The sequence below is a fragment of the Ctenopharyngodon idella genome, chromosome 7, assembly GCF_019924925.1.
Source record: "Ctenopharyngodon idella isolate HZGC_01 chromosome 7, HZGC01, whole genome shotgun sequence".
NCBI classification, from domain to species: domain Eukaryota; kingdom Metazoa; phylum Chordata; class Actinopteri; order Cypriniformes; family Xenocyprididae; genus Ctenopharyngodon; species Ctenopharyngodon idella.
The window spans coordinates 36742040-36754001 of NC_067226.1; positions in this window are offsets into that span (position 1 = coordinate 36742040).

The window sequence follows — 11962 nt, forward strand, 5'->3', positions numbered from 1 at the left end:
ATAAAAAAAATATCCATATTTAAACAAGTTATGAAGTCAAATATCTAGCTTCCATCAGAATGCCTTCCGTATTCAAATTATGCAATAATGGAACTGGCGCTGTGTTAGTTCCGTAAGTTGAATAGGGAAGGCGTAGGACATACAGCGTATGTTTTTTGAAGTATACAGAAGGTGGTCTGGCGGAAGCACTTGCAAGGGGAGCATTTGTGTTTATAAAGCATATACATTTTTATTTTTTATTTTTTTTAGAAAATGACGATCGAAGACCCTTATTCCTCGTCTGGTATTGTTTAAAGCCTTTTGAAGCTGCACTGAAACTGTAATTTTGACCTTCAACCATTTGGGGTCTGTTGAAGTCCAATATAAGTAGAATAATCCTGGAATGTTTTCATCAAAAACCTTAATTTCTTTTCGACTGATGAAAGAAAGACATAAACATCTTGGATGACATGGGGGTGAGTAAATTATCAGGAAATTTTAAATTTGAAAGTGAACTAATCCTTTAATAAACATTTCTCTTGGAATCTTAATTTTTAAGGCTCTATAAAGTTCAGTCCATAGATATTGGGACCCCAATGTGACTCCATGTCCAAATTTTTGAATTTTATCCATTTTCAACGGTCAAGAACCAAATAGGTAACTTTTTAAATAGCTGTTAGCTATTGTGTTTGAAGAACGTCTGAAGAACAAATAACACTGAAACTAGAAATTTATCTTGTTTCTCTCTATCAAAACAATTGAATACAACACACCTCTCTGAGTGCCAAAAACAAACATTTTTCAGAAGTTTACGTCTTCAATTCAAGAAGTGTAAAGATATCATAGATTCTTGTTCTTATGAAACTTTTCTTTTGGAATCTTCATTTTTAAGGCCCTATATGGTTCAATCTTATAGATATAGGGATGTCAACACGGTAACCTGTAGTTACGATATTGCATATTTAAACTCTTGGTAGCTTCAGAAGCTGTTAAAATTAACAAAATCCCATCTTCCAAATATCACTAAAACTGACTGAAATATAGATTCTTAAAAATACACTTTTGAGAGCAAGTTAATGTGCAAAAAATATTTTCAGTGGATTTTTGGTACTCAGATAGGGATGTTTTATGCAATTTTTTGATAAAGGGAAACGAGATACATTTCTAGTTTAAACATTATTCTTCAGACATTCTTCTTTAAATGCAATAAGTATCAGCTGTGTGCAAAGTAAACCACATTTGGTTTTCGATCACTGAAAATAGGTAAAATTCAACAGTTTGTACATAGAGCTGCTTTGAGATTGAACTATATAATGAAAATGAAAGATTTCAAAAGGAAAGTCTACTAAGAATGAGAATCTAGATGGATATTAAGATGTCTCGAATACTTTTAGAGTCACAGGCATGTAAAGTTTGGAAAAGGAATATTTATGGCACTCAGACAGGTACAGTATTTTCTATGCAATTGTATTGATAGAAAAACACGAGATAGACTACATTTCTAGTTTCAACATTATTTGTTCTTCAGATATTCCTCTTTAAAAGAAAAAAGTATCAGCTGTCTTTAAAGTGACACACATTTGGTTTTTGACCATTGAAAATGTGTACAATTTACCAATTTACTCATGGAGCCGCATTTAGATCTCCGTATCTCTGGGACTGAACCATCAAAGGCCTTTAAAAAGAAGAAACCAGAAGGATATTAAGATACCTTTAATACTACTTGAGTTACAGGCATGCAAACTTGAGGCAAAAAAACACAAGAAGTGTTTTTTGCCATTTTTGAACCATCACCGTTGGCATATAATGAAACAAAGATTGCTAAAGTCAACAGATTTTACTAATAGACCTACTAATCTCTGTGTAAAAAAAAAAAAATAATAAAATAATGATGCTGCAATCTTTCTAAAGTCCTTTTTACACCCCTCTAATTTGGCTCCAAATCTCAGGTGAAAATTATCATTTTGACCCCCCTCTACAAAATAGTGGATTACTCAGTAAATAAACATCTGTGACATTTAATATTTTGGCATTCATCATTATTTATGTTCATCTTTTTACAGAAAGAAATATGAACAAAATCAAAAATTTGAGCTGGGGGAGTTTACAAAATTTGGTTGATTTGACACGCAATGACCCATTTGCAATTGTGATATGCAGCAAGTTCACATTTTTGTGGACAGAAGATTTCAGCATTTTACCAGCATTTTTCAATTATTTAGTTTATTTTGTATCAAACAAACAATAGAATCCTCAATGGGTTGTATCAAACAAACAACAGATCCTGACCTAAAAAAAAACAGATCACTTGAACATGGACATGAACACATAAACTTCATCTCCAGGGCTGCTCTAAGAGTTACTTCACCAGCATTTAACCATTTAATTTGAGAAAACTATCAGAAGATACACACACAAACTCAAAGTTCCCTTTCAGTCAGTCACGTTCAACGTTACGTCAGAACTGAACTGACAAATTAAGATGCCAATTTGTCAGTTCAGTTCTGATGTAACATCTCTGTTCCCTCCTTCAGGGAACGAGGGTTACATACGTAACCGAGTTGTTCTCCACTACAACTCACCAAAATAAAAGATTTGAAGAAATTACTGATGGAAATATATTACTGTTGTACAGTAGAAAGTGTACTTCTCAAAATAATAATAATATAATTGTTAAAACTTTAAGTAATAATCACACACTTTTTGATTTATAAAAATTTAAGTCCAGAAAAATTAAAATGGGGAAAAGAAACAGAATTTGGGAAAAATAGAACTGAATTAAAAAAAGATTTCATAGAGCCCTGAATTTACTCACCATGTGCACAAGTTAACTCTACCAATAGTAGGTTGATTGAACTAACTCTTCACAGGTGTTTTGGAACTGACAAGTAAGCAAGGTTTGGGTTAATCAACCGAGAGTTCAGGATCCATTGCTGGACAACCCTCTGGGATCCAAATGCAAATCCAAAGTTTTTTTTAAATTATAGTAATATCAAAATGACACTAAAAATCAGGAAACGGGGCATGAAAATGAGCCTGCAGTCTTTGTCCTGTCCATGTCTATGTACAGTGCATCCGGAAAGTATTCACAGTGCTTCACTTTTTCCACATTTTGTTATGTTACAGCCTTATTCCAAAATGGATTAAATTCATTATTTTCATCAAAATTCTACAAACAATACCCCATAATGACAATGTGAAAGAAGTTTGTTTGAAATCTTTGCAAATTTATTAAAAATAAAAAATCTCATGTACATAAGTATTCACAGCCTTTGCTCAATACTTTGTAGAAGCACCTTTGGCACCAATTACAGCCTCAAGTCTTTTTGAGCATGACACTACAAGCTTGGCACACCTCCTTTTGGGCAGTCTCTCCCATTCTTCTTTGCAGGACCTCTCAAGCTCCATCAGGTTGGATGGGGAGCATCAGTGCACAGCCATTTTCAGATCTCTCCTAAGATGCTCAATCGGGTTCAAGTCTGGGCTCTGGCTGGGCCACTCAAGAACATTCACAGAGTTGTCCCGTAGCCACTCCTTTGTTATCTTGTCGGTGCTTAGGGTCATTGTCCTGTTGGAAGATGAACCTTCACCCCAGTCTGAGGTCCAGAGCGCTCTGGAGCAGGTTTTCATCAAGAAAGTTCCTGCCGCTGAAAAACATCCCCACGGCATGATGCAGCCACCACCATGCTTCACTGTAGGGATGGTATTAGTCAGGTGATGAGCGGTGCCTGGTTTCCTCCAGACAGACGCTTGCTATTCAGGCCAAAGAGTTCAATCTTTGTTTCATCAGACCAGAGAATTTTGTTTCTCATGGTCTGAGAGTCCTTTAGGTGCCTTTTGGAAAACTCTTCGGGCTGTCATGTGCCTTTTACTGAGGAGTGGCTTCCGTCTGGTCACTCTACCATACAGGCCTGATTGGTGGAGTGCTGCAGAGATGGTTGTTCTTCTGGAAGGTTCTCCTCTCTCCACAGAGAAATGCTGGAGCTCTGTCAGAGTGACCATCAGGTTCTTGGTCACCTCCCTGACTAAGGCCCTTCTTCCCCGATCGCTCAGTTTGGCCGGGTGGCCCGCCCTAGGAAGAGTCCTGGTGGTTCCAAATTTCTTACTTTTACACATGATGGAGGCCACTGTGCTCATTGGGACCTTCAACACAACAGAAATTTTTCTGTACCCTTCCCCAGATCTGTGCCTCGATACAATCCTGTCTCGGAGGTCTACAGACAATTCCTTGGACTTCATGGCTTGGTTTGTCCTCTGAGATGCACTGTTAACTGTGGGACCTTATATAGACAGGTATGTACCTTTCAAAATCATGTCCAATCAACTGAATTTACCACAGGTGGACTCCAATCAAGTTGTAGAAACATCTTAAGGATGATCAGTGGAAACAGGATGCACCTGAGCTCAATTTTGAGTGTCATGGCAAAGGCTGTGAATACTTATGTACATGTGATTTTTTTTCCTTTTTTTTTTTTAATAAATTTGCAAAGATTTAAAACAAACTTCTTTCACCTTGTCATTATGGGGTACTGTTTGTAGAATTTTGATGAAAATAATGAATTTAATACATTTTGGAATAAGACTGTAACATAACAAAATGTGGACAAATTGAAGCGCTGTGAATACTTTCCGGATGTACTGTATCATGGTTGAGTTCTTTTGCCTGCCTTCATCTGAGTTTGCTTGTGGATTTACTATTAAAGTCTATTTTGATTCTTTCACTCTGTGTATCATTCAAGTGGCTTTATTGATTACATAGAGCAGCAGTAAGTGCGAGGTTGTAATGGCAACCAGATACATTGCATGCAAATTACATGTGCTACGTTTATTTTTGCAGAGCTAGCAATAATACACGTTGAAAATAATGCACTATAAACATGTTTGTTAACATAATCACAAAGTAGGCTTTTATTAAGCAAATCAAGGAGTGAATTACTCACCCACTGCTTTAAAACCAGGCTTGGGAAGATTACTTTAAAAATGTATTCCGTTACAGTTACAAATTACTTCATAAAAAAAGTATTCAGTAGCATAATCCAAGTACCACAATAAAAGTAATGTAATCTGTAAAAGTAATGTAAAAAGTAAAAGTAATGTAATCTGATTACTTTTGGATTACTTCAAGGTCACATATAAAGAAAGAAAGAAAGAAAGAAAGAAAGAAAGAACGAGATAAATTGCATTTTTAAATTTAATTTTAACTATTTCTTCTTAATTTCTGCAAGTTTTTAAATGTTACACGTTCCGTACTTTTGAATGGGTCTCAACAGTACATGTTTTTTTTTTTTTTTTTTTTTAAATCTGATAAATTATCTATTGCAATGTTCTGCATAAACCTAAACCAGGAGGAGGTGGATAGAAGTTGCTTACACAATTAAGCTAACATGATCTTCAAACATTCAACAGCATATAAATCAAAACTGAATAAAATGTTTGATATATTGTATGCTCATATTCATACAACAAAATACTCTGTGGGCCATTAAAGTTTTGTGAATGTGATTAAAAAATGCTGGCAACTTTTTTTTTTTTTTTAGAAACGCTTGTGGGGAAAGAGTTACCAAATATTTGCATGTAAATTGCTGTGATGTCATCAGACGTTCTGCTCAGAGCCACGATGAGAAACTCGCTGATTAAAGTGAGCGTCTCTGTCTGTCTGATTGGGATGTAGGTTGAGTTTCTCTCATAATCTCTGGGATTTCTTTAGGCGAGTGTCTAGAGACTCGTCTGATCTTGTGAGAATCACTTGCGCTTCTTTGAACATCCCAGTAAGAGATGTGGCGAGGACTGCAGATGAGTGTGTTCAACGACATGTCCTGCATGTGACCGTATTGCAAACACATGTTGTACACTTAACACACAGCCATAATGATACACCGGTACACCGGTAAAATTGTGTCTTAAATCTTGCCCTGCATGTTCAGAATGTGTCAGAATGGTCTCTTGTTTTACTGTCACTCTTTGTACTTTTTCTCTCTTACTTTCTTTTCTGTCTTTGACTAATCCAGAGTCTAAAGACAAAACTGGTTTCTCCTTTCTTCCTCAGACAGCAAATGTGACGCTTTAGGGCTCTGACTGTTGTATGACTCACTAACACTCATATTTCTCATGATTGAGCCCACAAACCTCCAGAGCCGATGGAAACAGTATTCGCTGACATTGTGAAACCAAGCCTGATGACAGGAGTCACTTCGCTCTGTGTTAAGAAGCTTACAAAGGAAAACAAGTGCTTAATCAGAGATGAACAAGCAAAAGTTAATTAAAAATTAAAAGTTAATCCCTCGGATGCACGACATGAATGCAACTCTGAATCTTCTGTAAGAGTCTTCTGAATCATCTGTTTTAAATGACTAACTGTGTTTGTTGTTGTACTGTATTACAAGCTTGTTTCATTGGACACTGGTTCCCAAACTCTCCATAACTGCTTTACAATCTTTGTACTCCTTCAAAACAGCTTTACAGAAATTCATGCCTTTAAAGGGTTAGTTAACCCAAAAATAAAAATTTCTGTCATTAATTACTCACCCTCATATCGTTCCACACCTGCAAGACCTTTGTTCATCTTCAGAACACAAATTAAGATATTTTGATGAAATCCGAGAGGTTTTTTTAACCTCCATTGAAAGCAACAAAATTACTGTCATTCAATGTCCAGAAAAGTAGAAAAACATAGTTAAAATAGTCAACGTGACTACAGTGGTTCAACCTTAATATTATGAAGCGACAAGAATACTTTTTGTGCACAAAAACAAAACAAAAATAACAACTTTATTCAATAAATTTGCCTCTCCCCCATCATTCTGCTACGTTTTTTATGTTGCAGAGCTTCCGTGTTTACGTCTAAACGCGGGCTCAGTATTGGCCAAACCCGGTATTGCGACATTCATCTATCACGTATAATATCTATCACCAATAAAATTGTATTTTGAATTTGATTTGAGTAGATTAAAACAATGGTCAGTAACATGCATACTGTATATATACTGTGGAATAACCACTTATTAGAGAATAATCAGAGTAATGAAAATTACATGTAAACTGCAGTGAAGAGTTCTGCTCGTGTCATGTAAACATCTTACTGCAATTAAGACCTTACTCTGATTATTAGAAATAATCACATTATTGATGCACATGTAAACATAGTCACTGAGCAAGGCAGACAGCCGAAACATTTGCACCGTTTTTTAATCATCTACTTGAACTTAATAAAAAATTTTTTTAGAGTGCAGACCATTTTTGCTTTTTTTTTAGCTTGCAGAAAGAAAGCTTTTACCATGTTTCTATGCTTGTCCATGGTTTTGCTGGACCCACATTTAACTAGAACTAAATTTGTTTAATGTATCGTAAGGAAAACAAAGTTTTCATATTGATTAAGTCAATAATTAACCGAACAAAACACATTTTTCATCCTAGCCATAGGTGAAGCTGTATTTAATGTTGTCTGGATCTTATTCTCATTTATCTCGTGTAGTTTTGTTCATGTTTTTTGCAGATCGTGTCACACAACCTGTTCTTGTTGACATATATCTAATTTAACAAGCCAATTTATATTAAAATAATACAGTAGCTTGAGCCTTCATATCATCAACAAAAGATATGGGAAGTGTTTTGTCTCCTCTTTTAAAAGTCAACAGTCTCAGGCTGTAAGTTTGAATAGGACAGCACTATTAAGTTTGTATCCAGCATGATAATGATAAAATACATACACTCTTAAAAAGGTTCTAAAAGGGGATTTTCACAATGATGCCATAGATAATAATTTGCGTCTCCGTCTTTATATTCTAAGCAGGACGGTGGCAAAACTGCATGTCATCCCACTGTGGCCTTCAGGAAGTTTTTTGCACACTCAAGCACACTATTTTACAGATGCCTAGATGCACTTTATTCTTCTTCATCATGTCCTTCTTTGTCCTCCAGAAGCCATGTCCCACTTCCCAAACAGGGAGTTCATTCTCTCGGCTCCTCTGTCAGGACTGAAAACAAAATAAAAGGAATCAGGCTCCTGTCCCATCTCTGAATATGATAAAGGTTTAAAAATATGTCTTCAGTGTCCTGGAACTGACTGATTCAAACTCAGATTCAAGGAAACAAATATAGAAATACACATTTAATACAGGAGATTTTTTCCCTTAGGAAAATGTAAAAGGCGTTTGCCTGTTCAGAACTTGCTGCCAACTGATTTGTTCAAAAACATTGATTAATTCAGGAATGAAATGCCACAATTGATTGATTGGATTGTTTGATTCTGCTTTGCTTGATTGCTTTATTTAAATGATGCCTTCATTTGAATCTGTTTTCATTGGTGGAGAAAACGTATTCTTACTGGCAATATTGTGTGTAAAATTTATAAAATATATACAAATATTTTAATCACTTTTGTGCAGAAAATTAATTTATTAAACAAATTTTTAAACTACAAATTGCTCTTAATTTAAAGGGTTAGTTCACCCAAAAATGAAAAGTCTGTCATTAATTACTCACCATCATGTTGTTCCACATCCGTAAGACCTTCGTTCATCTTCGGAACACAAATTAAGATATTTTTCATAAAATCTGATGGCTCAGTGAGGCCTGCTTTGCCAGCAAGATGATTAACACTTTCAATGCCCAGAAACAGGGGCGCCGTTGACATGGGGGACAGGGGGGTCAGGACCCCCGCAGTTTTAAAAAGACAGAAATTGACCCCCGCACTTTTGATAAGGGCTGCTTAGTCAGTATCGAACTAAAACAGTATCAAGAAAGCTACAAACTCTATATCACCTTTTAGCTTAGGATATTTTCTTTCAAATTACACCATTTTCACGTTTTTGTGAGCTTTTGTTCGTAAATAATCAACTGTTTTATCGCGGATGTGCAGAACAGGAAATGCGCTCTGAATGGAGAAACACGCGATCACCAAACCATCAAAGCGTGCTAACGTTTTCTGAGGATATGTCGATGGTATATAAATCATGCCCGAAAGTTAGCATTCGTGGGGACATGTCAATCAAGCCAACCATCCAGTGTCCATTCAACCATACTGTGCAAAAACTGTGTGTATAAACAGTAATTTCTTTGTTTCAGTTTCTGTTGAAGATTAGTAAGCAGCAGCAGCAGCTGGCACAGCTGGCATCACATCTCCAGGAGGCAGACGGGTGATGCTGAGGTGATGCTCAACACAGGTGACAAAAAATGATGCACATATAAGGAAATGTACAATTCTGGGGTGCGTTTCCCGAACAATGATGTAACTCGCTGCTGAACTACCATAGTACGATGCATAGTTGAACAAAATCAACTAGCTAGTCACAACTGTTTCCCGAAACCGTATTGTCGCAAACTTGTCGTTCAACCACGTTGGTGAATGACGTCACCTGGTGGTGGAGTAATAACTTCTTTAAATGAATCCGTTTGAGATCGAATTAATACTAGAATTTCTGCTATAAACTACGGACATGGTATTAGAGGACTAATTCTCATTTTCCTCAGTTATTTTGCTTTATTTCCAGATTAAATGCTTGTTCTGAAGTACTAGAGCATGTACGCACATGCTCTTCAAAAACGGTGCTTTAGATCTCTTGACAAACTAAAATATATAAATAACACTTGTATATATTCGAAATAAAAGATATATGTTGTACTTAATGTCAGCTTGCTTATTTTGCTCAAGATAACTATTTATTAAGTCCACATGTCATAAAAACAGGAAACTATGCTTCTAACTACAGCTCGAGAGCTGTCGTTCCAACCATACAAGTTTGCGATGCAGTTTGTGAATGTTTGTTTGAACGATAGTTTCAGGAAACGCCAAATCTTTGAACTATGTAAGTAACGACAGAACTTGCGATGTTATAGTTGGCTAACGATGCTTTTGGGAAACGCACCCCTGGAGGATGTTCTAGATTGTAATAGAGTTGTGTCTACTGAAAGAATAAAATTGATCAAAATCATAAAACGCATCTTTGTTTGTTTGTTTATTATAGCACATACAAAATATAATATATATATCACTTTCAGCAGAGTTTATGTATTTTCAAAGGGTTTTCTGTAAAATAACACTGCGATATTGCATTTATACCACTGTAAATGGGTATGGGGAGACTTTTTTGGGGGGCATATTCTATATACAATATAGGGGCTACTATAATGTTTTTTTTAATCACTTTTAGGAGTATTTTATGTAACTCTAAAGGGTTTCTTTTAAAATGACACCTAGATTTTGTATTTAGACCACTGTATATAGGTATGGGAAGCTTTTCAGTTTGGCTACGCCAAATCCAGGAGGAAATCCCCAAAATGGTCCCAGTACTTGGAGGTTAATGCTCAGGCAAGTTTAATGAATGATTGTGGTCCGATATCTGATCTTACTATCTGGGCTTTTGCTTACGATTTGGTCCCCCCCACTTTGAAAATGTCTCCTGCGCCCCTGCCCAGAAAGCTACTAAAGACGTATTTAAAACAGTTCATGTGACTACAGTGGTTTAGCCTTTAACCTTAATGTTATGAAGTGACGAGAATACTTTTTGTGCACCAAAAAAAAAAAAAAAACTTTATTCAACAATATTTAGTGATGGGCGATTTCAAAACACTGCTTCATAAATCTTTTGTTTCGAATCAGTGGTTCGGAGCGTGTATCAAACTGCCAAAGTCATGTGATTTCAGTAAATGAGGCTTTGTTACGTCATAAGTGTTTCAAAATTTCAGTGGTTCACCACTGGGGGGGGCGTGACTTTGGCAGTTTGATACACGCTCCGAACCACTGATTCGAAACAAAAGATTCGTAAAGCTTCGAAGCTTCATGAAGCAGTATTTTGAAATTGCCCATCACTAGATATTGTTGAATAAAGTCGTTATTTTGTTTTTTTGGAGCACAAATGTATTCTCGTCGCTTCATAACATTAAAGTTGAACCGCTGTAGTCACATGAACTGTTTTAAATATGTCTTTATTAGCTGTCTGGGCATTGAAAGTGTTAATTGTCTTGCTGGCAATGCAGGCCGCACTGAGCCATTGGATTTTATGAAAAATATCTTAATTTGTGTTCTGAAGATGAACGAAGGTCTTACGGGTGTGGAACGACATGAGGGTGAGTAATTAATGACAGAAATTTCATTTTTGGATGAACTAACCCTTTAAATGGCATGTACAAGTGCTGGTCATATAATTAGAATATCATCAAAAAGTTGATTTATTTCACTAATTCCATTCAAAAAGTGAAACTTGTATATTATATTCATGCATTACACACAGACTGATATATTTCAAATGTTTATTTCTTTTAATTTTGATGATTATAACTGACAACTAAGGAAAATACCAAATTCAGTATCTCAGAAAATTAGAATATTACTTAAGACCAATACAAAGAAAGGATTTTTAGAAATCTTGGCCAACTGAAAAGTATGAACATGAAAAGTATGAGCATGTACAGCACTCAATACTTAGTTGGGGCTCCTTTTGCCTGAATTACTGCAGCAATGCGGCGTGGCATGGAGTCGATCAGTCTGTGGCACTGCTCCTGTGTTATAAGAGCCCAGGTTGCTCTGATAGTGGCCTTCAGCTCTTCTGCATTGTTGGGTCTGGCATATCGCATCTTCCTCTTCACAATACCCCATAGATTTTCTATGGGGTTAAGGTCAGGCGAGTTTGCTGGCCAATTAAGAACAGGGATACCATGGTCCTTAAACCAGGTACTGGTAGCTTTGGCACTGTGTGCAGGTGCCAAGTCCTGTTGGAAAATGAAATCTGCATCTCCATAAAGTTGGTCAGCAGCAGGAAGCATGAAGTGCTCTAAAACTTCCTGGTATATGGCTGCGTTGACCTTGGACCTCAGAAAACACAGTGAACCAACACCAGCAGATGACATGGCACCCCAAACCATCACTGACTGTGGAAACTTTACACTGGACCTCAAGCAACGTGGATTGTGTGCCTCCCCTCTCTTCCTCCAGACTCTGGGACCCTGATTTCCAAAGGAAATGCAAAATTTACTTTCATCAGAAAAC